General features: G+C 43.4%; 1 long non-coding RNA gene across 7 annotated transcripts in view; it reads right to left on the bottom strand.

Moving 5' to 3' along the window:
- The window catches only part of LOC122215525, a 103,929-nt gene that overhangs the window by 54,408 nt on the left and 22,537 nt on the right, over positions 1–26,984 (bottom strand). The window contains exon 1 of one of the 7 annotated variants that reach the window (XR_006200415.1): positions 2,401–2,517. The exons of the other annotated variants lie outside the window; for them this stretch is intronic. This is a non-coding gene — a long non-coding RNA (uncharacterized LOC122215525). Of the gene's footprint in view, positions 1–2,400; positions 2,518–26,984 lie in introns of those variants that run through there. 7 annotated transcript variants of the gene reach the window in all.

The following is a 26,984-nucleotide window of genomic DNA, read 5'->3' as shown; positions in this document are numbered from 1 at the left end:
TTTAAAATCTTGGCATCTTCTTACTGATGCACCCCCAGCACTTGGAATGAACACTTGGGATTTAGTCTTTCATTTGGGGCCCATGAAGCTATTCATGTTCTCAGCAACACCAATTATTGGCAATTGCACTGTGTGAAGGAAGTGAATTTCCTCCCAGACATGCTGTAGTGGTGTTTCTCACTGCTTCATCTGTGTGGGTGGCCCGTTAGATAAATGCTCATCCAAAGTGTCATGCAGGGTATCTACGGTGAAGCACTTGGTCTCCACCCAAACCATAGTCTGGAGTAACTGCTCTGCCCTGTGCTTTTTGGGAGTCCCTTCTAAATGACTGCATCAAGAAAGAAAGTTTCCCATTGTCTTCCAGACCCTCCTCTTCCCTTCCAATTCATTCTCTACATGCATTTCCTCAAGATCACTCAAGTGTCACCTCCTCCAAGAAGGCTTCCCTGGCTTCCTCAAGCTGGCAGGCATCCAGACCTCTGTGTTCCCTGAATTTGGGACCACTTGCTTGTGTGGCATGCCTCAGATGGTGCTGTCTGCTCAGCAGGCTGTGGACCCATAGAGGACAGAGTCCCCATACTGGTCAACTAGTTTCACTGGGGGGTTCAGCAGGGAGTACAAGTTTGGTAAATGTTAAATGGATGGATGGATGCCAGGACTTATTAGAGCTTGAGACCAACTTGTAGGAACTGAACTCTTGGGCTGACAGCCAGTGAGAAATATAAGGAACCCAGAGATCAGGAAGCCCAGTGTTTTCCACTCTGAGGGGAGGGATGGGTAAGAGGGGCCAGAGGACTAAACTTCTCCCATATGGAACCAGGATGCTCCACTCCTGTTGATTTCACATATTGGGGTTCTGGAAATAGAGTTTCACTTCTCTAAAAAGTCAGAAAACCATTGCGGTGCCTGGGTGGCTCAGTCGCTTGGGCATCTGACTTCGGCTCGGGTCATGATCTCGTGGTCTGTGAGTTCGAGCCCCGTGTCAGGCTCTGTGCTGACAGCTCAGAGCCTGGAGGCTGCTTCAGATTCTGTGTCTCCCTCTCTCTGACCCTCCCCTGTTCATGCTCTGTCTTTCTCTGTCTCAAAAATAAATAAACTTTTTTTTTTTTAAGTCAGAAAACCATTATTCTACAGTTCCAGCTGCTGCATTTTTTAGAAGGGACATGACTTATTCCCCAGGGAGGCTGGTCTGGGACCTAAATTTACTGACTCCTGGTCCAGTGCTCACTCAGCTCAATACCACAGCCAAGTCCACCCACAGACATGGGTCTGCTTCCAAATGGGGGTCTTGCACCTGGAGGCCCAGACACAAGGGACATCTCCCCATCCCTGAGAGAGGGGTCTGGAATGAAGGCATGGGGGACAGGCAGCAGTGGAGGTGCAGGGCAGCAGGGCTGATACACTTGACCCACAGTGGGTGCAGGAATTCAACCTCCAGGTGTGGGAGGCCAGAGGGGATGGGATAGGGACCCCGGATCAAGGTGGAGCTCAGGAGCCTAGACCAGGTGGGGTGACCCAACACCAAGACAAGGTCCCTCCCCCAGCCTAGGCTGGCAGATCAGGGGTGGCCACAGCTCTGAAGGATAGAGGTCAGGGGCAGCCTGGAACACGCAGTGGAAAGGGAAAGTCCCCGCTGGACCCAGGTTCCACCCTCCCCAAACCCTGCCATGTAGGAAAGAGCAGAAACTCCAGCAGCCTCTGGGAGTCTGGGGAGGTGGCAGGGGCAGGGGGTCCCAGTAGCTCTGAAGCCCTCTAGCAACAGCCAAGGAGCAGAGAACCGGCGGCGCCACCTCCTGGAGCCTTCGGGGAGTGCAGTTCACGCCCAGCCAGCCTCAGGCCCCCCGCCCCCCCCCCCCTCCGCAATAGGAGTTGCAGGGGTGAGGAGATGCCGTGCCCAGAAGAGCAGATCAGCCGTTTATTGTTCCTTTTTCTACATGTTATCATGGAAAACTTTAAACATACCCAAAAGTAGCGAGAACTGTAGTCACAAACTCCCAGATACCCATCACTCTGCTTCGCCAGTTAGTGCATGGCTGATCTGGCTTCCTCTTTACCCTTCCCTCCTGCTTACCCCTTCCAAATTATTTCCCAGCAAATTCCAGGCAACATATAATTTCACCCCTAAATGTGTTCTTATGTCTCTCTAAAATAAGTACTTTTACAAGGTAACCACAATACCACTGTCTCACCAAAAAAATCATATAAGTCCTTGATATCCTCAAATATCCAAACAATATCTTGACAACTGGGTAAGTGTCTCATGAATTCATAAATGCTTTTCTACAGTTTATTCACCAGAATCCTAATAAAGTCTACATGTTGCAACTACATGTTGCAATGTCTTTTGAGTCTTTTTTTTTTTTTTCAAACAATAGCAATTTATTATTTATTTTTGCTTACCAATCTTTGGGTTTTGACTGGGCGGTTCTTCTGCCCCACATGGTGGTGGTTCCAACACCTCCCTGCATTCAGCTGAGGTGCCTGGGTTCTCTTTCTTTGGGCCTCTCCATATGGCTTCTCTCTTCAGCAGCGAAAAGAGTGGGAGGTTTTTTTTAATCTATAGGTTTCTCCTCCATTTGGGTTTTTTTGTGTGTGTTTGGGGGGAGGAATGGTTGTGGGGGGGATGGTTTTGGTTTGTTTCACTTGAAATTCATTTGTTGAAAGAACCTGGTCACATTTCCCACACTTGGGATTTTGTTGGTTTCACCCCTATGGTAACATTTAACATGTTCCTCAGACTTCTAAGTTGTACATTCTGTCAGTGGGAGTTGAATCCAAAGGTTTATTCAGATTCTGTCTTCATCTCTTGTTATGTCTGCTATCAGGAGGCAGGTGGTGCCAACTGACCTCTCTACTGATGTCAGCAACCACCCATGGTCATTACCTAGATCCGTTATTTCCTTGGGTACTGCAGAACTCTGATATTCTAATTCCATCATTCACTGTTTACTTTTATTATTTTGTTTAATGTGTATCTATTTTTGAGAGAGAGAGGCAGAGAGTGAGTGGGGGAGAGGCAGAGAGAGAGAGGGAGACACAGAATCTGAAACAGGCTCCAGGCTCTTGAGCTGTCAGCACAAAGCCCGAAGTGGGGCTGGAACTCAGGAACGGTGAGATCATGACCTAGGCCGAAGTCAGACACTTAACCGACTGAGCCACCCAGGCGCCCCCTCACTGTCTACTTTTAAATCCAAAAGTCATTATTGATTCAGAATTACTTCCCACAACAGAACAGGCCCCTTGAGAGAAAATCTACTTCTGGACCCTGGGACAAGTCTTTGCCCTTTTCTAGAACTGTGCTGTCCAATGAGGCAGCCACTACCCACATGTGGCTACTGGACATTGAAAGGTGAATGAGCCAAATTTGAGATGTGCCATATGTGTAGAATATATTTCAAGTTTCAAAGACTTGGTATGAAAAACTAATCTTAAATATCTCATTCATAATTTTTATATGATTTGCATGTTGAAATAATATTTTGAATCAATTGAGTAGAATGAAACACATTATTAAAAACTCAATTTTACCTGTTCCCTTTTACTTTTTCAATGAGGCAACTAGAAAATTTTAAATTGTATATGCAGCTCACATTTATGGCTCACATTCTATTTCTGTTGACAGCACTGGTCTAGGATCTAGTTGTCTCAGTGAATTTGTTAACTCTTCCTTGAGCTCTTCCTGTGTGTCAGGCACTGTTCAGAAAATGCAGTAGCGAACAAAACAGACAAAGCCCCTGCTCTCATGGGGCTTGGATTCCAGAAAAGACATACAATTAGCAAATCTCAAGTACACTGGTGGTGAAAAAGGGTTGGGGACAGGGAGAGGTTAAGGAGGAGCCCTTGGATAAGGAGACCTTTGATCAGGAAACTTTTGAAAGAGGCAAAGAGTGACTTCTGTGCACATGTGGGTGAAGAAGTCCAGACAGACCTTGGGGTGAGATGACAGATTGCACAAAACCAATGTGAGAACTTTGGTAGAGCTTTATCTTCCTTTTTTTTTTTATTTTTTAAAGTTGATTTATTTTAAGAGAGAGAGTGAGCAGGGGAGGGGCAGAGAGAGAGAAGGAGAGAATCCCAAGCAGGCTCCACGCTGCCAGCACAGAGCCCAATGCAGGGCTCCAACCCATGAACCACAAGACCACGACCTGAGCCAAAACCAAGAGTCAGACACCCAACTGAATGAACCACCCAGGTGCCCCCTATCTTTCCTTTTTTTAAGATGAGATACAATTTACACATGGTAAAATTCACTTTTTTGAAGTACACATTTCAGTGAATTTTGACAAATACATGGAATCATGAAACCATGACCAAAATCAAGATATAGAATATTTCCATCATCCAAAAACAATCCTCTTGCCACTTTCGAGTTAACCTCTCCTCTACCCTCCAGCTCTTAACAACTACTTATCTGTTTTCTGTCCCTATAGTTTTGTCTTTTCCAGAATGCCATGTAAATGGAAACATGTTAGTCTGGCTTCTTTCACTTAATACAAGGCTTTTAAAAGTTGCCTAGTTATTGCATTTATCAGTAGTTTGTTCCTTTTTTATTGTTGAGTAGTATTCCACTGTATGGATGTGACACAGTTTCTTCACCAGCTGATGGACAAAAGAAAACTAAAAGGTAATAAAGGAGAAAAAAAGAAAACAAAAAGAAAGCATAATTAAATGGGAAATATGAAATAAAACAGCAAAAAGTGAGGCCTAATATAACAGTGTTTATAATAAAGATAAATGGGTTGAAGTCATCAACCAAAAGATAGAGAATCTGGGGCACCAGATGGCTCAGTTGGTTGAGATCTGACTTGAGCTCAGGTCATGATCCCACAGGTTTGTGGGTTTGAGTCCCACATCAGGCTCTCTGCTGGTAGCACAGAGACCACTTCAGATCCTCTGTCCCCCTCTCCCTCTGCCCCTCCCCACTCACACTCTCTCTCTCTCTCTCTCTCTCAAAAACAAACATTAAAAAAAAAGAGAGAGAATCTAAGATTGAATAAGCAAAACAAGATCCAAGATGTGCTGTTTACAAGCAAATGCTTAAAACAAAAGGATATGGAGATTAAAGAGAAAAGAATTAAAAATTATATATCGGGCAAATATGAGCCAAAAGAAAGCTACAGTCACCTTCATAGTAGCAGTCCTAAGATGTGACAAACAGAATCCAATGCAAACCATAATATCATAAGAAAGAATAACAGATTTTCAAATAACCACCCACGAGCATATATTTCCATTAAAAAATGTAGCTTCAAAATACGTAAAATGCCAACTTATAGAATTAGAGACAAAAATTATTTATTTTTTTTCTTTAATCTCTGCTGGAAATGAATCAGGCAGACAAACGAATGTTTCAATCAGCAAGCTGATCCATGTATACAGAATGCTTAACCTTAGAATCGGCCAACATTCTTGTCAAGCACACACAGGACATTTATAAAAACTGACTGTTAAAACAAACCAAAATAAATTTCAAAAGATCAAAAGATCAATTAGACTCTTTTGCTGACCATATGCAATAAAATCAGCAAAGATAACTGACAAATTCTCTTATATCTGGAAATTAACATACTACATAACTTATGGATTAATAACTATTTGTAGAATTATAAGAATTTATAGAATTATAAAACTAAGTACTACATGTCAAAATTTGGGAGAATAGACTAAAGCAATGCCTAGAGCAAAATGCCTAAGTTGAAAAATATCAGAAACAAAACAAATCAACATGGGGGAAAAAAAAGAGAGAGGCAGACCAAGAAACAGACTCTTAACTATAGGGAAGAAACTGATGGTTACCAGGGAGTGGTCTGTGGCGAGCTGGGTGAACTAGGTGATGGGCATTAAGGAGTGCGCTCATCATGATGAGCACTGGGTGATGTATGGAAGTGTTCAATCACTAAATTGTACACCTGAAACTAATAACACTGTACGTTAACTAACTAGAATATTTAAATAAAAACTTAAAGAAGAAAAAAAAAGAATTTATCATAAAACCAGAAAGCTTTAATGCAAACAATCTAAATGTTCAGTAAGGAAATTGGAAAAGAGCAAGAGAGGTGATGAAAGCTTGGACTATAGTAGCAGAGGCGGAGGAAGAGCTGGGATACTTTCAAAGACTCAGCAAAGAAGATGCATGTATGAATGTGGAACTCAGTGGGATAGTCATAACTAGACAGGAAGACCTGGAACCATCAGCATTTAGGTGATATTTAAAGCCACAGTCAGAGAGCAAGCGTAAGTAGAGAAAAGCATAGGACCTAGGTGAGGTGGGGGTCCCAGGATATGCTAGGCCCAGGATATCCCAGGATAGGATAGGCAGAAATGCTGCCTCAGACCAGCAAAGGTCACCAGAGCCTAGCATGTAAACCAGAATACCCAACAAGGAACATAATTGTCAGGCAGACCAGACGTCATCACCACCACCATCATCACCATCATCCCCATCACCACTATCATCCATCCATTCATTTATTCAGTATCTCACGAAGACGGTATTAGTACCGTTGTTACATGGAAGGGGACATGGAGATTGAGCAAGCTTCAGTAACTGCTCCCAACGGTGGTCAGATTCTACTCCAGACCTTGACACTGCGTTGCCAGTACAAGGAGGCTCGTTGCCACGTTGTTTACAACAGCAAAAAACTGGATGCAACCCAAATTGCTACCATTGAGGGAATGTTCAAACAACTACAGGTGTGAGTGATAGACTGATACATTTAAGATCTACTCTAAATTCTGTGATATTTAGAGTAAGATCTACTTTACAGTCAGCAACAGGAGCATTGCCCATGGCGTCCACCGGGAGGGCTCAAGCCTTCCTCCACCGCTGATAGGCGTGTGGCGTGTGGCAAGTCACGTCACTCGTCTGAGGCTCAGCTTCCTCATCCATTCAGTGAGAGCCTCATCCTTTCTTAGTGAGGTCATAAGTCTACGGTGACAGCCAAATAGAAACAGACATGAGAGACTTTCATATCAGTAGAGGCCTTTGTAAATTTGGGGGGTGATGGTTGCTGCTTCCAGAACAGTGAACAGGCCTGGCTTTACGCAGGCGACTCCTAGAACGTGGGGGAGGCCCTGTCCTGCCGGCAGTGTGACAGGGTCAGAGTTCAGGACCTCCATGCCTCTCTAGCTTTGCACACACACACAAAGAGAATCAGCCTTAGAGTCTAGCAACCAGGGCCTCCTTGCCTTGTACTCCTACTTTAGAGGGACATTCTCTGGCCTTCCAATGGCCAATGTCCCCTCAGAGGGCAACAAATCCGAACGATCAAGAGAATGTGCCTCCTGTAAGCCGCCACTCCCTCCTAGGTCATGTCGCAGTTTCCCAGGACCCCGAATTCCCTGCCTAAATGCCTGCCTCCAGGACCTTCTTCAATCCTTCCCTGGGTCCTTCTCCCCATGGGTGCACTGACCCCAGTGTGTGCACCCCTAGTCCCAAAGGGCCAAAAGGAGGTTATTTGCAGGGGGATGAGGAGGTGGGGAGGACTCAGACATGATCGCCTGCACGGAGGGAAACCCCTCACAGTGCAAGACAAAAGCGTGTGATAGAAAAGAGGAGGCTCCAGACCGGAGCCTCCATTTGCACTTGGCCCCCAGACCTCTCAAATACTGGGCTCGCACACAAACATCATAACCCTGATCTTACCCCTCCCCTTCCCCTGCAAGGCTGGTGATAAAACACAGGGAGCAAAAACAATCATTGCTGGAGGCCTAATTATGGCGAGCAGCCTGGTAGTGCTGTATATAGACTCCGCTTGGGGGGAAATGTGCTGATTTATGCAGTTCCCAACATTTAAAGGTGGAGACCAGACTGTGGCTGAATCAGATCTGATCGCTCTCTGGGACAAATTGGACCCTTGAGCCCTGAGCACAAGTTTGTGAAGTACTGTCTGTCTCTCCTTCCCCCAGCCTGTACTGGCTTCCCCTGGGGCTCCCTGGGTTCCCTAAGCCAAAACCTCAAGGTGGCCTCACAGGTACTGAAGCAGAAGTCAGTCATTAGCGAGCATCTGCTCTGTGCCAGGTTCTGAGGAAATGCACTTCAAACCAAGGCCTCCGGGAGCTTCCAGCCTACTGAGCTCAGACCCTCTTTGGCATGAAGGCTGTCCGGCTGTGAAAGATGGCACCAAATCCCCCTCGCATCTCATATCTGCACTTCCTGCTATGTTATTTCGAATGCCCTCCCAGTCCATCCTCTGGGCTCAATCAGGTGACTCGTGTGGGCCAAGAGGATGTCAGCAAACATGATGCGGGCAGAGGTTTGAAACACTCTTGGGCCTGGGGCTTGTCCTCTCTGGCAGCTCTCGGAAGCCACCGTGTGAAAAAAGCTGGGCTAACACGCAGCAGAATGAGAGACCTCCGGAGCCGTACGCAGAGAGAGCCCTGCCCACCATCTCAGACGACCCAGAGGAGGCCACCATAAGCCAGCCAGCCCTGGTGCCCCCACGCTGCAGACCACGAGCGAGCCCAGCCTAGCCCGCAAGAACCACCCGGCTGAGCTCTGCCCAAATTGCCAAACTACAGACCGTGAGTTCAATGGATGGTGGTTGTTTTCAACCCTCCACAGCAAAGGAGAGAGCTGAGGAGGATGAGGGGGATTTATCAGGTGGACAAATAAGGAAAAGTAAACCAGGCAGAGGGAACAGCACAAGCAAAGCCATGTGGGCTTGGAGGACTCTGTTTTCAGAGAAAGGAGTCACCCAAGATAACTGATTGCAGGGCCTCTGGGACAGATGGGGCCAGTGCCAAGCGCGGCAGTTTGGACTTTATCCAGAAAACAGTGGGAAGGCGCAGGAGGAATCCTGAGCAAGGGAGGGCTAAGGCAAGGTGCACTGTGCAAACGTCACTTTGGCAGCAGTGAGGGTGATCAGATGCCCAGCCTCCACCTCCAGCAATGGGCGGGCCCCTCCAGCCTCTGCAGGGTGTGGGGCAACAGCCCTTCCTCCCTCCCGCCCTCACCCCTGACCTCACACAGGAGCTGCCGCTGAAGTCCCAAGACAAATGCGTTTTAAATGAACCAAGAGAAATCAGTTTCCAGAAACCAGTCTCCACGGGTGAGACAAGAGCAGTGCTGTCTCAAGGCCAGTGACAGGCATGCTGGAATCTCAGAGCCAGTGAGAAGGGGGAGACAGCTGTGGACAGTGAGAGGACAGCTTCCCCAAATCATCCCCTTTTGGAGTTGGGTGGGATCTCAAGGGCCAGCTGGCCCAGCCCCCTCTGAAGTGGGTCCCTATCACATACCCTTTCTTACATACCTTCAGTGACAGGGTGCTCAGCACTATATTTGCCCAAAGTTCTTTATCACAGGCTTATGATTGGTTCATACCTCCTGCTTCTGCCCACACTAGCCCTCAGAGGTGGCAAGATGCCCACCGAAACCCCTCTTTGTCTCTTCTCCAGCCAGTACACAATTCTGGAGTGATCTGACTTGCACAGAATGGGAAGGGACAGCATGATCTCATTCCCCAAACCACATTGCTATCACCGTAGCCCACATAAGCTCTCCTGGCACTTACATCGGCCCCACCCCACATCACCTCCAGGCTCCCCTCCCGGGATGAGGTGGTGTTTTATACATCCTTCTCTTACAGTTGAATTGCAATTCTTTGCCTACATGACAAGATGATTAAAAAACAGGCCCTGGAGGAAATCTGTCTTTGTCCCTGGCCAACCCCAGCCACAGCACAAGGTCTGCAGTAGAGTAGCAGCTCACCAAACATCCGCTGAATGAATGAGCCCATTCCCTACAGAGTAAGGGCTACGGGATGGGTTGCACTACTGGATGGATTGCACTGGGCCAAAGAGCCCAGTACCAAGCATGTGGGCTCAGGAGCTAGACTGCTTCAGCTCAAGTCTGCTGGCCCTCCCCCCTCAGGCCCACAGTTCCCAAAGCGTGTGCCAAGAAACGCCTGTGCACTGCAGCAAACACACAGGGGTAACATGGGTTATTTTAAGTGTTAGAAACACCGGTGTGTGTCACACAACCGCAAACCTATCATGACCTAAGTACACAGCGGCCACCCTGTGAACATTAATCTGTGCCACGTTCCCTCTGACGACATCATATCTTTTCAAATCTGGGTTTTCAGTGGTTACAGAGATAAAAAACAAACACCATGTGAAAATCAGTGTAGAACAAGAAATGAGGACAGCAATGTCCCATCTGATTCTAAGTTTTAAAAAGTTGTGCAGTACCCAATGGGCACATACATCCCGTTGCTACGTGATGGTGTTATATCAGACGGAATAAAATTTTTTTCTTTCAGTTTATGTGAGTTATTTTTTCAAATGGCTACTAGGCTGTGATGAAATAACTATCTTTAACTTGTTTGTACCTAACTACTCAATAAATAAGACTACTAGGGAGGTGTGGCTCAGTCAGTTAAGCATCTGGCTTCAGCTCAGGTCATGATCTCATGGCTCCTGAGTCCAAGCCCTGCATTGGGCTCTGTGCTGACTGCTGGGAGCCTGGACCCTGCTTCTGATTCTGTGTCTCCTTCTATCTGCCCCTCCCCTGCTCATGCTCTGTCTCTCTCTCTCTCTCTCAAAAATAATCATTAACAAAATTAAAAGAAAAAAAGACCAATAGGTATTTCTTTTGGCCTCTGGGCACTTGGAAAACTTACTGAAATACTGTGGGTACTGGGAACAGAGAAACTGTGGGAATCTCTGTTTTCAGCATTTTACTTCACTTCTCTGGTCCTCAGTTTCCCTAAGTATAAGTTGGGGATGATAATAACATATCATAAGGTTGCTGACAGGACTGAGAATATATGCAGTATTTAGGATAGGACCTGGTACGTAACAACTGTTGTATACACATTATTACTACACAGAAAGGCCACATGAGTTAGTTGGCAAGATTATAGGGAAATGTCTAAAATGCAGCAAAGATCCATTTTCTAACATTCTCTTCTTTTGTTTTTTTAAACATTCTCCTCTTTTATTAATAACCATATTCTAAGTGCTTTGACACAAGTCACAGAGAGCACTGGACTGGGAGTCGGAAGGAGGCGTGTTCCACGAGCAGCTCAGCTTTGAAACCTCAAGGAAAGCACCCCTTCTCCCTAAGCCTCAGTTTCTTCGTGTGTATGTCACCGGTGCAGTGGTGATGCACAGAGTCCAAGGAGAGAGAGTTAAGACTCTTTCTTGGAGGGTGCAAACACCCACAGGAACCAGACCACAGACGGAATCTATCCCCTATACAATAAACAGTGCAAATATCAGGAAGTGGGTGATTAATAGTGCTCAATTGACATGCTAATTACAAACCATTCTTATTACCTGTTGCCACAAGTTCCCCCAGGCTCTGGAGGCCACAACCTGAAAGAATGAGTTTCCCAGCTTAGTCTGAGTTGAAGGTAATTAAGCCCGTCAGAGCTACAAAACCACATGCTTCAAACTGATTCAGACCTTTCACTAAATTAGACCATCTCCGAATGTGTAGGAATAGTGAGGTTTTGCCAGCTGTATAATCAGTTCCGTATTCAATTCCTTTAAATAGAGATTTATTGATTAAGCAACCTACTGTTTTTAAAAGGTAGTTTTGTCTTTGAAAATAAATAAATAAAGCTTTCCTTTAAAAAAGATCTCAGTTTCCATCAGATCAAATTCCCTTTGCCTTTTGCCTCTAGGGTTCCTCAGGATTCTGATTTTTTTTTCAAATGTTAAGTTATTCCTTTATTAGATAGTCATTGAAATCGACCTCATTCCCATAGAGGAATGATTATGGGCACAGAAAATGCATTCATTCCTTTTACAAGGCTGGTGGCTGACAGAAGTGATTCTGCTGGTGGCTTCAATGGAAATGTTGCGTTTCATAAAACCAGCACTGAGATTGTTATAAAGCTGATTTGGGCATGTTTTCCTAAATTAAAAAAAAATGAAAATGGAAAAATGGTTTCTCTCAGATGAGGGCTCTACATGTAGAGATAGGACTTAGAGATCAAAACTCCCCCTACCTGCCCTACCCCCCCCCCCCCCCCCCCCCCCCCCCCGCTAATGAAGAAGATGGGTGTCACTTCCTGACCTCACCCCCAGGGTTCCCCCAGGCCACCCAGGTCTGTCTCTGAGCCTGGAACAGAATGTAGACCTACCCATGGTTCCCAGATCCTCCCTATGGGCACAAGGCATTTAGATATCATGACCTAAGAATGCTCAGACTGAACAAAACGAATGATTACCATTTTGGCTTTTAAAAAATTACCTTACCCCATCCTTGAGACTCACCCCATGACCTCATGCATACCTCTGGTAGAAGGGAAGGCATCCCACGTTAGAGAGGGATGGAATCAGGACCAAAATCATCCTTCCCACAGGCTGCTAGAGCCAGACCGCCCAGGGTTCAAACGTTGCTCTGCCACTTACTAGCTGTGTGACTCTGAGCAAGTCACTTACCCTTTCTGTGCTTTGCTTTTCTCATCTGCCCAGTGGAAGTAACAATTGAGAATCAAGTGACTTAATATTCATAAAATGCTTATAAAAGGCGCTGGAATACATTATTTGATGAAAGCAAGCTGCTGGCGTTTTGTCTTGTGTCTAACCAACACACACAGCCTCCTGCACCTCTGCACCTCCTGCACCTCCTGCATCTCCTGCACACCTGTACCTCCTGCATCTCCTGCATCTCCTGCACCTCCTGCACACCTGCACCTCCTGCACCTCTGCACCTCCTGCACCTTCTGCATCTCCTGCATCTCTGCACCTCCTGCATTCCTGTACCTCCTGCATCTCCTGCACACCTGCACCTCCTGCACACCTGTACCTCCTGCACCTCCTGCATCTCCTGCACACCTGTACCTCCTGCACCTCCTGCACCTCCTGCATCTCCTGCACACCTGCACTTCCTGCACCTCTGCACCTCCTGCACCTCTGCACCTCCTGCATCTCCTGCACACCTGTACCTCCTGCACTTCCTGCACCTCTGCACCTCCTGCACCTCCTGCACCTCCTGCACACCTGCACCTCCTGCACCTCTGCACCTCCGGCACCTCCGGCGCCTCCTGCACTCCTGCACCTTCTGCATCTCCTGCACACCTGTACCTCCTTCACCTCCTGCACCTTCTGTACCTCCTGTATCTCCTGCACCTCCTGCACTCCTGCACCTCCTACACCTTCTGTGCACCTACATTCCTGCACCTCCTGCACCTTCTGCAGTCCTGCATCTCCTACATCTCCTGCACCTCTTGCACCCCCCACACCTTCTGCACCTCCTGCACCTTCTGCACACCTGCACCTCCCGCACCTTCTGCACCTCCTGCACCTTCTGCACCTCCTGCACCTTCTGGGCACCTGCATTTCTGCACCTCCTGCACCTTCTAGACTCCTGCACCTCCCTCACCTTCTGCACCTCCTGCACCTTCTGCACCTCCTGCACCTTCTGGGCACCTGCATTTCTGCACCTCCTGCACCTTCTAGACTCCTGCACCTCCCACACCTTCTGCACCTCCTGCACCTTCTGTACTCCTGCACCTTCTGCACACCTGCCTTCCTGCACCTCCTGCACCCCTGCACCCCTGCACTCTTACATTTCCTGCACCTCCTGCACACCTGCACCTCCTATACATTTGTACCTTCTGCACTCCTGCACACCTGCACCTCCTGCACCTGCTGCATCTCCTACACACCTGCACCTTCTGCACACCTGCACCTTCTGCACCTTCTATACACCTGCACTCCTGCACCCCTGCACCTCCTACACTCCTGCACCTCCTGCACTCCTGCACCCCTGCACCTCCTGCACCCCTGCACCTCCTGCACTCCCACACCGCCTACACACCTGCACCTCCTGCACACCTGCACCTCCTGCACCTTCTGCACTCTTGCACCTCAGGATGATCTCTACTTCCCTGGGGGGGCTCACTGCTCACTTTCTAACTTTTGGTCACTCCTGCCGTTCGCTCCATACAAAAGTCTGTCAGGCTGTGACATTGCTCGACAACCTCTGATATGTTCTAGTCTGTCCTCTTGCCTTTTCCACAGTAATTGTTCCAGACCTGCCTCTCCCACAAAACCTATGACCCTCACTCAGCCTATTTCTCCTTCTTCACAATGAAAATAATGTCATCAAATAGAACCCCCTCAACATCCTTACATACCTCTCACTCTGTCCTGTTCCCAGCCACATGCCCTCACTTCACCACCATCCTCCCCGCCAGAGTGGAGAAGGTCCCCTTACTTATCAATCTGAGGCTGCTTCTCGACCCTGGTAGGGCCTGATAGTACAGTTGTGTGGGTTGTGCACTGCACAAGAGCACCTTGCCAAGGTGCCAGTAGGAACTAAAATCCAACCCACCTTTCTTTTCCAAGTCCTAGACCCTTGCATGAGATGTCTGGATATGCATGGCTTTTCTGATTCATCCACCCAGAGTGGCCCATTTTTCAAATGTGAACCAAAATACCATAGGCAAGTGGGAACCTTGGCTCCTTAGCTCAAAACTTCAGACACCTGTTCTTTCAGAGCCCTTTCTCACTCAATCACCTCTTTATTAGCCTCTCCTTCCCTACCAAGTTCTACTGTTGGTTCCAGAGCTGTCATGTGCAGAAGATAATGTTATAAGAAAAAATTGGCCAACACTTGGAAATGGGGCAAAGAAATTACTGCGTTCCTTCAGTGTGAGGTGTTACCAGGCAGTTTCCCCCACCTCTCGCTATCTGACTTTCCAGGAACTGTGCTGTCCAATACAGTAGCCGTCAGCTACATGTGGCTACTGAGCACTTGAAATGTGGCTAGTCCAAATTGAGATGTGCTGTAAGTATAAAATACATACTGGATTTCATGGACTTGGTACCAGAAGAAAATTTCCCTGGTCCATTTTCATCAGTAAGACATAAAAATTACAATCACACCTAATAATAGAGCTTCAAAATGCATGAAACAAAAATTAACAAAATCTAACCTAACACTCCTCTCTCAGTGACTGGTAGAAAAACTAAATTTTTAAAATAATTAAAAATGTAGATTTGAGCAATCTATAGCATAAACCGCCTCAATCTAATTTATATTAATAGAACACTGTACCCGACAATGGCAAAAAACATATTTTTTTTAAATGCTTATGGTACATTTACCCTAGGCCATTAGCCAAGTCTTAATAAAATTAAATTGAAGTAACACAGAGTACATTTTCTGACAATGACTGAATTAAATTTAAATTCATTAGCAATTTTAATTAATTAATAAAACCATTAGCAATTAGAAATCTAGAAAAAACAAACATTTGGATATTAAGCAATGGACTCATAACTATTGGGTCAATGAAGAAATCATAAGAGAAACTTTAAAACATGTTTATATAAGTAATAAAAATACAATATATCAGAATATGTGGAGTGCAGCTGAAGCAGTGCTTAGAGGGCTTTTTAAAATCTAAATATTTATGTTAGAAAATAACATAGATGCAAAATAAATGACCTAAGTTTCCACCTCAAGAAGCTAGAAAAAGAAAACAAAAGCAAAGCCAAAGTAGGTAGAAATAGAGATTTTTTTTTAAAAAAGCAGAAATCATCAAAATAGAAAATTAACAATAGAGGAAAATTAACAAAGCCAAAAGCTGTTTCTCTGAAAAGATTAAAAAACCCTAGCTTGACTGAAGAAAAGAAGAAAAAGAACCCAAATTACCAATATCAGAAATGAAGGAGGAGACAGCCTTACAAATCCTACAGATATTAAGAAAATAATAATGGAAAATTATAAATAAGTTTATACTAAAAATTATTTAGAGAATCTAGATAAAATAGACAAATTCCTTGGAAGAACAACTTCCCAAAACTGATTAACAAATCAAACAGAAAATCTAAATTGCCATATATCTAGTAAGAAATTGAATCCATAATTTAAAACCTTCCCATGAAGAAATCTATATGTAGTTTCACCAGTGAGTTTTATTAAGGAGGAATTAACTCTTCTCTTAAAAAATTCAGAAAATGGAAGAAAGAACACTTCCCAACCCACTTTATGAGACCAGCATAACCTTAGTGACAAATCCGAAAAAGAAAGTACCAAGAAAGAAAGAAAGAAAGAAAGAAAGAAAGAAAGAAAGAAAAAGAAGATTCCAGGGGCTCCTGGCTGGCTCAGTCCATACAGCATGCAACTCTTGATCTCAGGGTTGTGAGTTAAAGCCCCACATTGGATATGGAGGCTACATTAAAAAAAAAAAAAAAAGTAAGCAGCAATAAAAAATTCCAGACCAATCTCATTCACGAACATAGGTTAAAAATCCTTCAGAATATATTAGCAAATAGAATTCAACAACATATATCAAAAGTATAATGTATCATGACCAAATTGGGTGTGTTCTGGGAATCTAAATTTGGTTTAGATGCAGAGCCAATTAATATAACTAACCATATTAACAGATTCAAAAGAAAAATTAAACACTTAAGTAGATGCAGGAAAACCATTTGAAAAAATAAATCAACAGCCATTCACTAAAAAAAAACCTAGCAATTCAGAATTCAAAGGAAACTTCAATCTAATTAACGGCATCTTCAAAGAACATACAGCTAACATTATATTTAATGGTTAAATATCCATTTTCACTACTTTTTTTTTTAATTTTTTTAACGTTTTATTTATTTTTGAGACAGAGAGAGACAAAGCATGAATGGGGGAGGGTCAGAGAGAGGGAGACACAGAATCTGAAACAGGCTCCAGGCTCTGAGCTGTCAGCACAGAGCCCGACGCGGGGCTCGAACTCACGGACCGCAAGATCATGACCTGGGCCGAAGTCGGCCGCTTAACCGACTGAGCCACCCAGGCGCCCCCCATTTTCACTACTTCTATTCGACAGTGTATGAAAGGTCCTAGACAGTGAATTAAAGCAAGGTAAAGAAGTGAAAGACATACACATTGGAAAGGAAGAAGTAAAAGTCTTTTTTCACAGATGACATGATTGTTCACACAGAAAATCTTAAGGAATCTACAAAACATCTACTAGAGCTAATAAGTAAATTAGCAAACTTGGAGTTACAAGGACAATACACAAAAATCAATTGTACTTTTATATTCTAGTAGCGAAAATAGTTAAGTGAAATTAAAAAAACAATTTCATTTACTGTATCGTCAAATAACACAAAATACCTGGAAATAAATTTAACAGAAGACATTACCTCTATGTTAAAAACAACTACGATAAAAACATCTATATCAAAAACTACAAAACGCTACTGAGAGAAATCAAAGAAGACCTAAATGAGTGAAGAGGTATGCCAAACTGACCGACTGGAATATTCAACATCTTTAAGTTGTCCATTATCTATAAATGTAGTGCAATCTCAACCAGAATCTGATCAGTCCATTTTGTAGAATCTGACAAGCTGATTCTAAAATTTACGTACAAATGTAAAGGATCTAGAAATATCCAAAGCAATCTTGATAAAGGACAAATTGGAAGGACTAAGCAGCCTGACTTAAATAGGCAATGTGCTATAATACCACACTAAGCCAGGAATTGCAGCACTGGTAACAAGAACAGACAAATACATCAGTGGAACAAACTAGAGAGCCCAGAAACATATTCTCATCCATGGGGGCATCAGATTTTTGATGAATGTGCCAAAGTGATCCAAAACAAAAAGCAATGTTTTCAACAAATTTTTCTGAGACAACTGGATATCCAATGTAAAACAAAAACAAAAACAAAAAACCTCAATCCTCACCACCTCACACCAGGTACCAAAGTTAAGTCAAGATGGATCTTGCACATAAATGTAAAAGCTGAAAAGCACAAAACTTCTAGAAGAAAATGTAGAAGACTTTCTGCTCAAATGAGGGAGTAGGCTTCTTACATAGGACTTACAAAGCAGTAAGCACCAAAAAAATTGTTTAAAAATATCATAAAAGTGACAATCATAAAAGAAAAAATTTATAAATTAGACTTCTCACAATTTTAAAACTTCTACTCATCAAAAGACTTCTGTAAGAAAACAAATATACAGGGTGCCTGGGTGGCTCAGTCGGTTATGTATCCAACTTCAGCTCAGGTCATGATATTGTGGTTCATGAGTTCAAGCCCCATATCGGGCTCTGTGCTGACAGCTCAGAGACTGGAGTCTGCTTCAGATTCTATGTCTCCCTCTCTCTCTCTCTCTGCTCCTCCCCAGCTCATACTCTCTCTGTCTCTGTCTCTGTCTCAAAAATAGACACTTAAAAAAAATTTTTTAAAGAAAAAGAATATGCAATTCTCTGAGGAAAAAAATGCATGAATAATAGATACCTAACAGATAGCCAGTATTCAGAGAATATTTAGAAGGAAAAAAAAAAAAAACTCCTACCACTCAATATTTTTTTAAAAGCCTATATAAAAATGGTAATGGGGCACCTGGATGGCTCAGTCGGTTTAAGCACCCGACTTTGGCTCAGGTCATGATCTCATGGTTCGTGAGTTCGAGCCCTGCATCAGGCTCTCTGCTGTCAGCACACAGCCCATTTTGGACCCTCTGTCCCCCTCTCCCTGCCCTTTGCCTGCTTGAGCTCTGTCTCTCTCAAAAATAAACATTTAACAGCTTTTAACAAACACTTCACAAAAGAAAACATATGAAAAAGTGTTTGTCGTTAGTCATAAGGGGAAAGTAAACTAAAATCATAACGAGATGCCCCTATTTACCAAAATGGCAACATTTAAAAACCAACAACAATTTTCGTTAAGACTGTAGCATAACCAGAATTCACACTTTGTTGAGGGAAGCATAAGATGGCAAGAACATTTTGGAAAAAGATCTAACCACACACCTACCCTATGACCAGCCATCCCACTCCAGAGCATTAACCCAAGAGAATGGAAAGCCAGTCTACCAAAACACTCACACACAAATGTTCACAGCAGCTTTACTCATGATAATCAAAAGCGGAAACCAGCTCAGAAGAATGATAAACCCACTATGATATATTCATAAAACAGAATATTGAGCAATGAAAAAGTAGTATAAATAAACTTCAAAAATATTATGCGGTGTGAAAGACTTATTAAAAAGCATTGATAGGGACACCTGGGTGGCTCAGTTGGTTAAGTGTCTGACTTCGGCTCCGGTCATGATGGTCCGTGAGTTTGAGCCCCGTGTCGGGCTCTATGCTGACAGCTCAGAGTCTGGAGCCTGCTTGGGATTCTGGTCTCCCACTCTCTCTGCTCCTCCCCTGCTCATGCTGTTTCTCTCTGCCTTTCAAAAATAAATAAACGCTAAAAACAAAAAAACAAAAAAAACCAGCATTGATAATTGGTTAAGATCGTGGAGGAGTAGGGTGACCCTAAGCTTGCCTCCTCCCCCAACAGCTAAATATCAAATCATTCTGAACACCCAAGAAATCGATTGGAAGTTTAGAGAACAAAGCTGCACATCTACAAAGAGAAAAAAACAACTTGTGGAAGGTAGGGACTGCGGAGAGTTGAGTTGTGGGAGACCGCAGGCACTGCAGTGGGAAGGGATCCCTGATCAAGGAGAGGTGAGCCAAGAGTGAAGGAAAAAATAAAAATAAAAAGAGTGAAAAGCCACGCAGGGGACTGCACAAGAAAACTGCTCCCCAAAACCACTGACAGGAAAAAAGGAGAGGATTTTAACACTGCCAGTTTTTTATAAACAGTGGAGCACAGAATCTGAAGTTCTGGAGCCCGGTGCCTGGTGGCACTTGGGAGAGGAAGCTGGGTAGAGCTCAAGGAAAGGCAGTTCAGACTGTGGATCCCCCGCCAGTCTAGGAGAAGCCGTTCCCCTGCTTGGAGTGCATTTGGTAGGGGTCCTACAGCCTCTGTACAGGCAAGAGACCTGGTGGGCACCATAGAGCTGCCTCATTCAACAGCACAGGAACAAAGATGCCTCTGCAAACCCTGGTGGCAGCTGTGTGTTGCGATTTACCATTTACCGTAAACTCTGAGCCGCTGCCCCTGCGGGCACTGGCCACAGCATGGCAAGACCCTCCCCCAGAGGATCAGCACAGGTTGAGCCACAGGGTCTCTGAAGCGTGGGGTTTTGAAACACAGCCACACCTGATATAAAACTCAGGAGGGCAGAGCAGCCTGGCGGGTGAACAGCTCTGACACAGGCAGGGTGAAGGTAGGGAGGTGGTGGAAGCCAGGGACACAGGAGGGGTGACTAATTGCGCATCTATGAGGGCTTGAATTTACAAATCCGCAGACTAGAGAGCCAGGTGAAGTCATTTTGACCATTGGCCGACCAGCACTGATCTACCTCAGTGAGCTAAACAGCGCCATCAAGTGGAGAACGGAGCGCTTATACCAAGCCCCAACCCCTTAAGCTTTGTAAGTGCATCTCCACTAGGGCCGACCCGCCTGAGAATCAGAGCACCAAGCCCCTCCCCCAGAAGGCCAGCACAAACTCCTCCCAAGCACCAAGCCTGATCATAGAGTGCTGCAAAGCTTCAGATCTAGGTGAAACAGGATCTAGCTTCCTTTGGATTTTGTTTGTTTGGTTGTTTTCTTTCTCTTTTTGGTTTTGGTTTTCTTTTATTCAGAAAGAGCCCATTTTTAATTTATTTTAACTTTTAATTTTTTTTTTTTCCCTTTTCTTTAATGTTTATTTTTGAGAGAGGGAGAGAGAGTGTGGGAGTAGGGAAGCAGAGGAGGGGCAGGGAGAGGGGAGGACAGATCCAAAGTGGGCTCTGTGCTGACCGCAGCAAGCCTGACATGGGGCTCAAACCCACGAACCATGAGATCATGACCTGAGCTGAAGTCAGACACTTAACTGACTAAGCCACCCAGGCAGCCCCCTTTTCTTTTTTCTACCAAGCTTCTCTTAAAAAGCAGTCTGGGGCACCTGGGTGACTCGGTTGAGCGTCCAACTTTGGCTCAGATCATGATCTCACAGCTCATGAGTTCGAGCCTCACATCAGGCTTGCTGCTATCAGCACAGAGCCCACTTTGCATCCTCTGTCCCCCTCTCACTCTCTCATTCTGCCCCTTCCCCACTCACACTTTCTCTCTTAAAAATAAGCAAACACTAAAAAAAAGAAAAAGAAAACAAAAGTACACCTAGGATCTAGCTTCCTCTATCATTTTTTAATTAAAAAATTTTTCTTTTCTTTTATCATTATTATTATTATCAAATGAAAGAACAGGAAGAAATGACAGCCTTCCTCCCTGAATATAAAATACAATTATAGAAAATAATAAAGCTGAAAATATGAGGGAAAGAAAGGCAATGGACCACAAAGGTAGACTTCGAGAACTCAGCAACTTCTTCAAGTGTAATAATATTCTTATCATAGGAGTCCCAGAAGATGAAGAGAGAGAAAAAGGGGCAAGTTTATTTGAGCAAATTACAGCTGAAAATTTCCCTAATCTGAAGAAGGACACAGACATCGAAATCCAAGAAGCACAGAGAACTCCCATTAAATTCAATAAAAGCTGGCTATTGCCAAGGCATATCATAGTCAAATTCACAAAATATGCAGACAAAGAAAGAATCCTGAAAGCAGCAAGGGAAAAAAAAGTCCTTGACCTACAAGGGAAGACGGATCCAATCAGATTCACAGCAGATCTATCCACAGAAATGTGCCAGGCCAGAAAAGAGGGGCAGGATATAGTCAGTGTGCTAAATGGGAAAAATATGCAGTGAAGAATATTTATCCAGCAGTCTGTCATTCAGAATAGAAAGAAAGACAAAGAGTTTCCCAGACGAAAAAAAACCAAAAAAACAAAAAAAAAAACTAAAGGATTTGTGACCACTAAACCGGCCCTGCAAGAAATATTAAGGGGGACTCTGAGTGGGGAATAAAAAGACCAAAAGCCACAAAGACTAGAAAGGAATGGAGAACATCAGCAGAAACACCAACTTTAAAGGTAACATAATGGCACTAAACTCATATCTTTCAATAGTTACCTTGAATGCAAATGGATTTAATATTCTAATCAAAAGACATAGGGTATCAGAATGGATTAAAAAAAAACACAAGACCTATCTATATGCTGCCTAAAGGAGACTCATTTTAGACCTAAAAACATCAATAGATTGAAAGAAAGGAGATAAAAAAGAAAGAAAAGAAAGAAAGTGAGGGGACAGAAAATCATCTATCATGTTAATGGACACCAAAACAAAGCCAGAACAGCCATACTTATATCAAACTAGATTTTAAACCAAAGACTATAAGAAGAGATGAAGGGCATTATATCATACTTAAGGGGTCTATCCATCAAGAAGATCTAACAGTTGAAAATACTTATGCCCCCAATTTGAAACACCCAAATGTATAAGTCAATTAATAACAAACATGAAGAAACTCACTGATAATAATACAATAATAGGGATTTTAACAGCCCACTCACAGCAATGGGCAGATCATCTAAGCAGAAAATCAACAAGGAAACAATGGCTTTGAATGACACACTGGACCAGATGGACTTTAACAAATATATTCAGAACTTTCCATTCTAAAGTAGCAGAATACACATTCTTTTGGAGTTCATGTGGAACATTCTCCAGAATAAATCATATACTGGGTCACAAATTAGCCCTCAACAAGTACAAAAAGATTGAGATCGTACCATGCATATTTTCAGATCACAATGCTATGAAACTTGCAGTCAACCATAGGAAATTTTTGGAGAGACCAACAAATACATGGAGGTTAAAGAACATCCTACTAAAGAATGAATGTGTTAACCAGGAAATTAAATGACAAATAAAAAAGTACATGGAATGAAAATAAAAACACAACAGTCTAAAACTGTTGGGATGCAGCAAAGACAGTTCCTCTTTATATTTTTTAAATTTTTTTAAATGTTTATTTATTTATAAGAGAGAGACAGAGCACGAACAGGGGAGGGGTATAGAGAGAGGGAGACACAGAACCCGAAGCAGGCTCCAGGCTCTGAGCTATCAGCACAGAGCCCAATGTGGGGCTTGAACTCACCAATCATGAGATCATGACCTGAGCTGAAGTCAGATGTTCAACCAACTGAGCCACTGGGCATCCCAGCAAAGGCAGTTCTAAGAGGGAAATATATTGCAATACAGGCCTACCTAAAGAAGCAAAAAAAAGTCTCAAATAGACAATCTAACCTTTCTTCTAAAGGAACTAGAAAAGGAACAGCAAATAGAGCCTAAAGCCATCAGAGGAAGGGAAAAAATGACTAGAGCAGAAATGAATAATATAGAATAAAAAAACAAACAGAACAGATCAACAAAACTAAGAGCTGATTCTTTTTTTTTTAATTCTTTTTAATGTTTATTTATTTTTGAGACAAAGAAAGTCAGAGCATGAACGTGAGAGGGTCAGAGAGTGGGAGACACAGAATCTGAAGCAGGCTCCAGGCTCCGAGCTGTCAGCACAGAGCCCAACGCGGGGCTCAAACTCAGGGACTGTGAGATCACAACCTGAGCCGAAGTCGGATGCTCAACCGACTGAGCCACCCAGGCGCCCCAATTTTTTTAATGTTTATTTATTTTTGAGAGAGAGACAGAGCACAAGCAGGGGAGGGGCAGACAGAAAGGGAGACACAGAATCCAAAGCAGGCTCCAGGTTCTGGGCTGTCAGCACAGAGTCCAACGTGGGGCTCAAAGTCATGAACTGTGAGATCATGACTCGACCTGAAGTCGGCCACTTAACCGACTGAGCCACCCAGGTGCCACAAGAGCTGATTCTTCAAAAGAGTTAATAAAATTGATAACCCCCTAGCCAGTCCTACCAAAAAGAAAAGAGAAAGGACCTAAATAAATAAAACAGTGAGTGAAAGAGGAGCAATCACAATCAACACCACAGAAATACAAACAATTATAAGAGAATATTATGAAAACTTATATGTTAACAAACTGGGCAATCTGGAAGAAATGGACAAATTCCTAGAAACATACAACTATCAAAACTGAAACAGGAAGAAACAGAAAATTTGAACAGACCCATAAGCAGCAAAGAAATTGAATCAGTAATCAAAAATCTCCCAACAAACCAAAGACAGGGCAGATGGCTTCCCAGGGGAATTCTCCCAGACAGACATTTAAAGAAGAGTTAATACCTATTCTATTCAAACTGTTCCAAAAAACAGAAATGGAAGGAAAACTTCCAAACTCCTTCTACTAGGCCAGCATTACCTTGATTCCAAAACCAGACAAAGACCCCACTAAAAAGAGAATTACAGGCCAGTATCCCTGATGAACCTGGATGCAAAAATTCTCAACAAGATACTAGCAAATCGAATTCAACAGTACATTAAAAGAATTATTCACCATGATCAAGTGGGATGTATTCCTCGGCTGCAGGACTGGTTCAATATTCACAAATCAATGAACGTGATACACCACATTAATATAAGAAAGGATAAGAACCACACGATCCTCTCAATCAATGCAGGGAAAGCATTTGACAAAATGCAGCATCCATTCTCGATAAAACCCCTCAACAAAATAAAGATAGATGGAACATACCTCAACATCAAAAGGCCATATATGAAAGATCCACAGCTAATATCATCCTCAATGGGGAAAAACTGAGAGCCTTTCCCCTATGGTCAGAAACAAGACAGGGATGACCACTCTCCCCATTACTATTTAACACAGTACTGGAAGTCTTAGCCTCAGCAATCAAACAAACAAACAAACAAACAAAATTAAAAGCATCCAAATCGGCAAGGAAGAAGTCAAGCTTTCACTATTTACAGACGACATGATATTCCATGTAGAAAACCCAAATGACACCACCCAAAAATTGCTGGAACTAATACGTGAATGCAGCAGTCACAGGATATAAAACCAACATAGAGAAATCTGTTGCATTTCTACACACCAATAATGAAGCAGCAGAAAAAGGAATCAACAAATCAATCTCATTTGCAATTGCACCAAAAACAACTGGATATCTAGGAATAAACCTAACCAAAGAGGTAAATGATCTGTACTCTGAAAACTATAGAACACTTATTAAGGAAATTGAACAGGACACACAAAAAATGGAAAAGCATTCCATGCTCATGGATTGGAGAAACAAACATTATTAAATGGGTAGTCTACACTACCCAAAGCAATCTACACATTTAATATAATTCCCATCCAAATACCACAGAGCTAGAACAAACAATATTAAAATTTGTGTGGAACCACAAAAGGCCCTGAATAGCCAAAACAATCCTGAAAAAGAAAAAGAAAACTGGAGGCATCATGATTCCAGCTTTCAAAGCTGTATTACAAAGCTGTAGTCATGAAGACAGTATGGTATTGACACAAAAACAGACACATATCGATGGAACAGAATAAAAAATCCAGAAATGGACCCACAACTATATGGTCAATTGATCTTCATCAGAGCAGCAAAGAATATCCAATGGAAAGAAAGTCTTTTCAACAAATGGTTTTGGGAAAACTGGACAGCAACACGCAGAAGAATGAAACTGGACCACTTTCTTACACAATACATAAAAGTAAATTCAAAATGGATATAAGACCTAAATGTGAGACAAGAAATGATCAAAATCCTAGAGAACACAGGCAGCAACCTCTTTGACCTCAGCCAGTGCAACTTCACTAGACATGTCGCCAAAGACAAGGAAAACAAAAACAAGCATAAACTATTGGGACTTCATCAAGATAAAAAGCTTCTGCACAGTGAAGGAAACAATCAACAAAACTAAGAAGCAGCCTACAGAATGGGAGAAGATACTTGCAAATGACCTATGTGATAAAAGGTTAGTATCCAAAATCTATAAAGAACTTCTTAAACTCAACACCCAAAAAACAAATGATCCAGTTAAGAAATGGGCAGAAGGGGCACCTGGAATGGCTCAGTTGGCTATTGTGTCAGACTCTTGATTTTGGCTCAGGTCATGATCCAAGGGTTGTGGGATCAAGCCCCGAGTTGGGCTCTGTGCTGAGCATGGAGCCTGCTTAAGATTCTCTCTTTCTGGGGCGCCTGGGTGGCTCAGTCGGTTAAGCGTCCGACTTCGGCTCAGGTCATGATCTCACGGCTCGTGAGTTCGAGCCCCGCGTCGGGATCTGTGCTGACAGCTCGGAGCCTGGAGCCTGTTTCAGATTCTGTCTCTCCCCCTCTCTCTCTGACCCTCCCCGGTCATCCTCTGTCTCTCTCTGTCTCAAAAGTAAATAAACGTTAAAAAAAAATTAAAAAAAAAAAAAAAGATTCTCTCTTTCTCTCCCTCTGCCTCTATCCCCTGCTCCCACTCATGCACTCACTCTGAGAGAGAGAAAGAAAGAAAGAAAGAAAGAAAGAAAGAGAAAGAAAGAAAGAAAGACAGACAGACATGAACAGATACTTTTCCAAAGAAGACGTCCAGATGGCTAACAGATACATAAAAAGATGCTCAACATCACACATCATCAGGAAAATACAAATCAAAACCACAATGAGATACCAGCCCACACCTGTCAGAATGGCTAAAATTAACAACACAAGAAACAACCAGTGTTGGCAAGGATGTGGAGAAAGAGAAACCCTCCTGCATTGTTGGTGGGAATGCAAAGTGGTGCAGCCACTCTGAAGAACAGTATGGAGGTTCCTCAAAAAGTTAAAATAGAACTACCCTACTACCCTACTACAACCCAGCAATTGCACTACTAGATATTTACTGAAAGGATACAAAAGTACAAATTCAAAGGGTTATATGCACCTTGATGTTTATAGCATCATTATCAACAATAGCTAAACTATGAAGAGAGCCCAACTAACGAATGGATAAAGAAGATGTTGTGCGTATATTTCTAATGGAATATTACTCAGCCAATAAAAAGAATGAAATCTTGCCATTTGCAACAGCGTGGATGGAGCTAGAGTGCATTATACTAAGTGAAATAAGTCAGTCAGAGAAAGATAAATATCGTATGATTTCACTCACATGTGGAATTTAACAAACAAAACAGATGAACATATGGGGAGGGGCGAGGGAAAGAGGGAGAGGGAAACAAACCACAAGAGACTCTTAAAGGTGTGAAACAAACCGAGGGTTGATGGAGGCAGGTGGGTAGGGGGATGGGCCAGATGAGTGATGGGTGTTAAGGAGGGTACTTGTTATGATGAGCACTGGGTGTTATAGGTAAGT

The sequence above is a fragment of the Panthera leo genome, chromosome A3 (assembly GCF_018350215.1).
Source record: "Panthera leo isolate Ple1 chromosome A3, P.leo_Ple1_pat1.1, whole genome shotgun sequence".
Classification (NCBI taxonomy): Eukaryota; Metazoa; Chordata; class Mammalia; order Carnivora; family Felidae; genus Panthera; species Panthera leo.
Note: the sequence above shows the minus strand (reverse complement) of the source record. Positions and strands in the feature narration are given on the sequence as shown.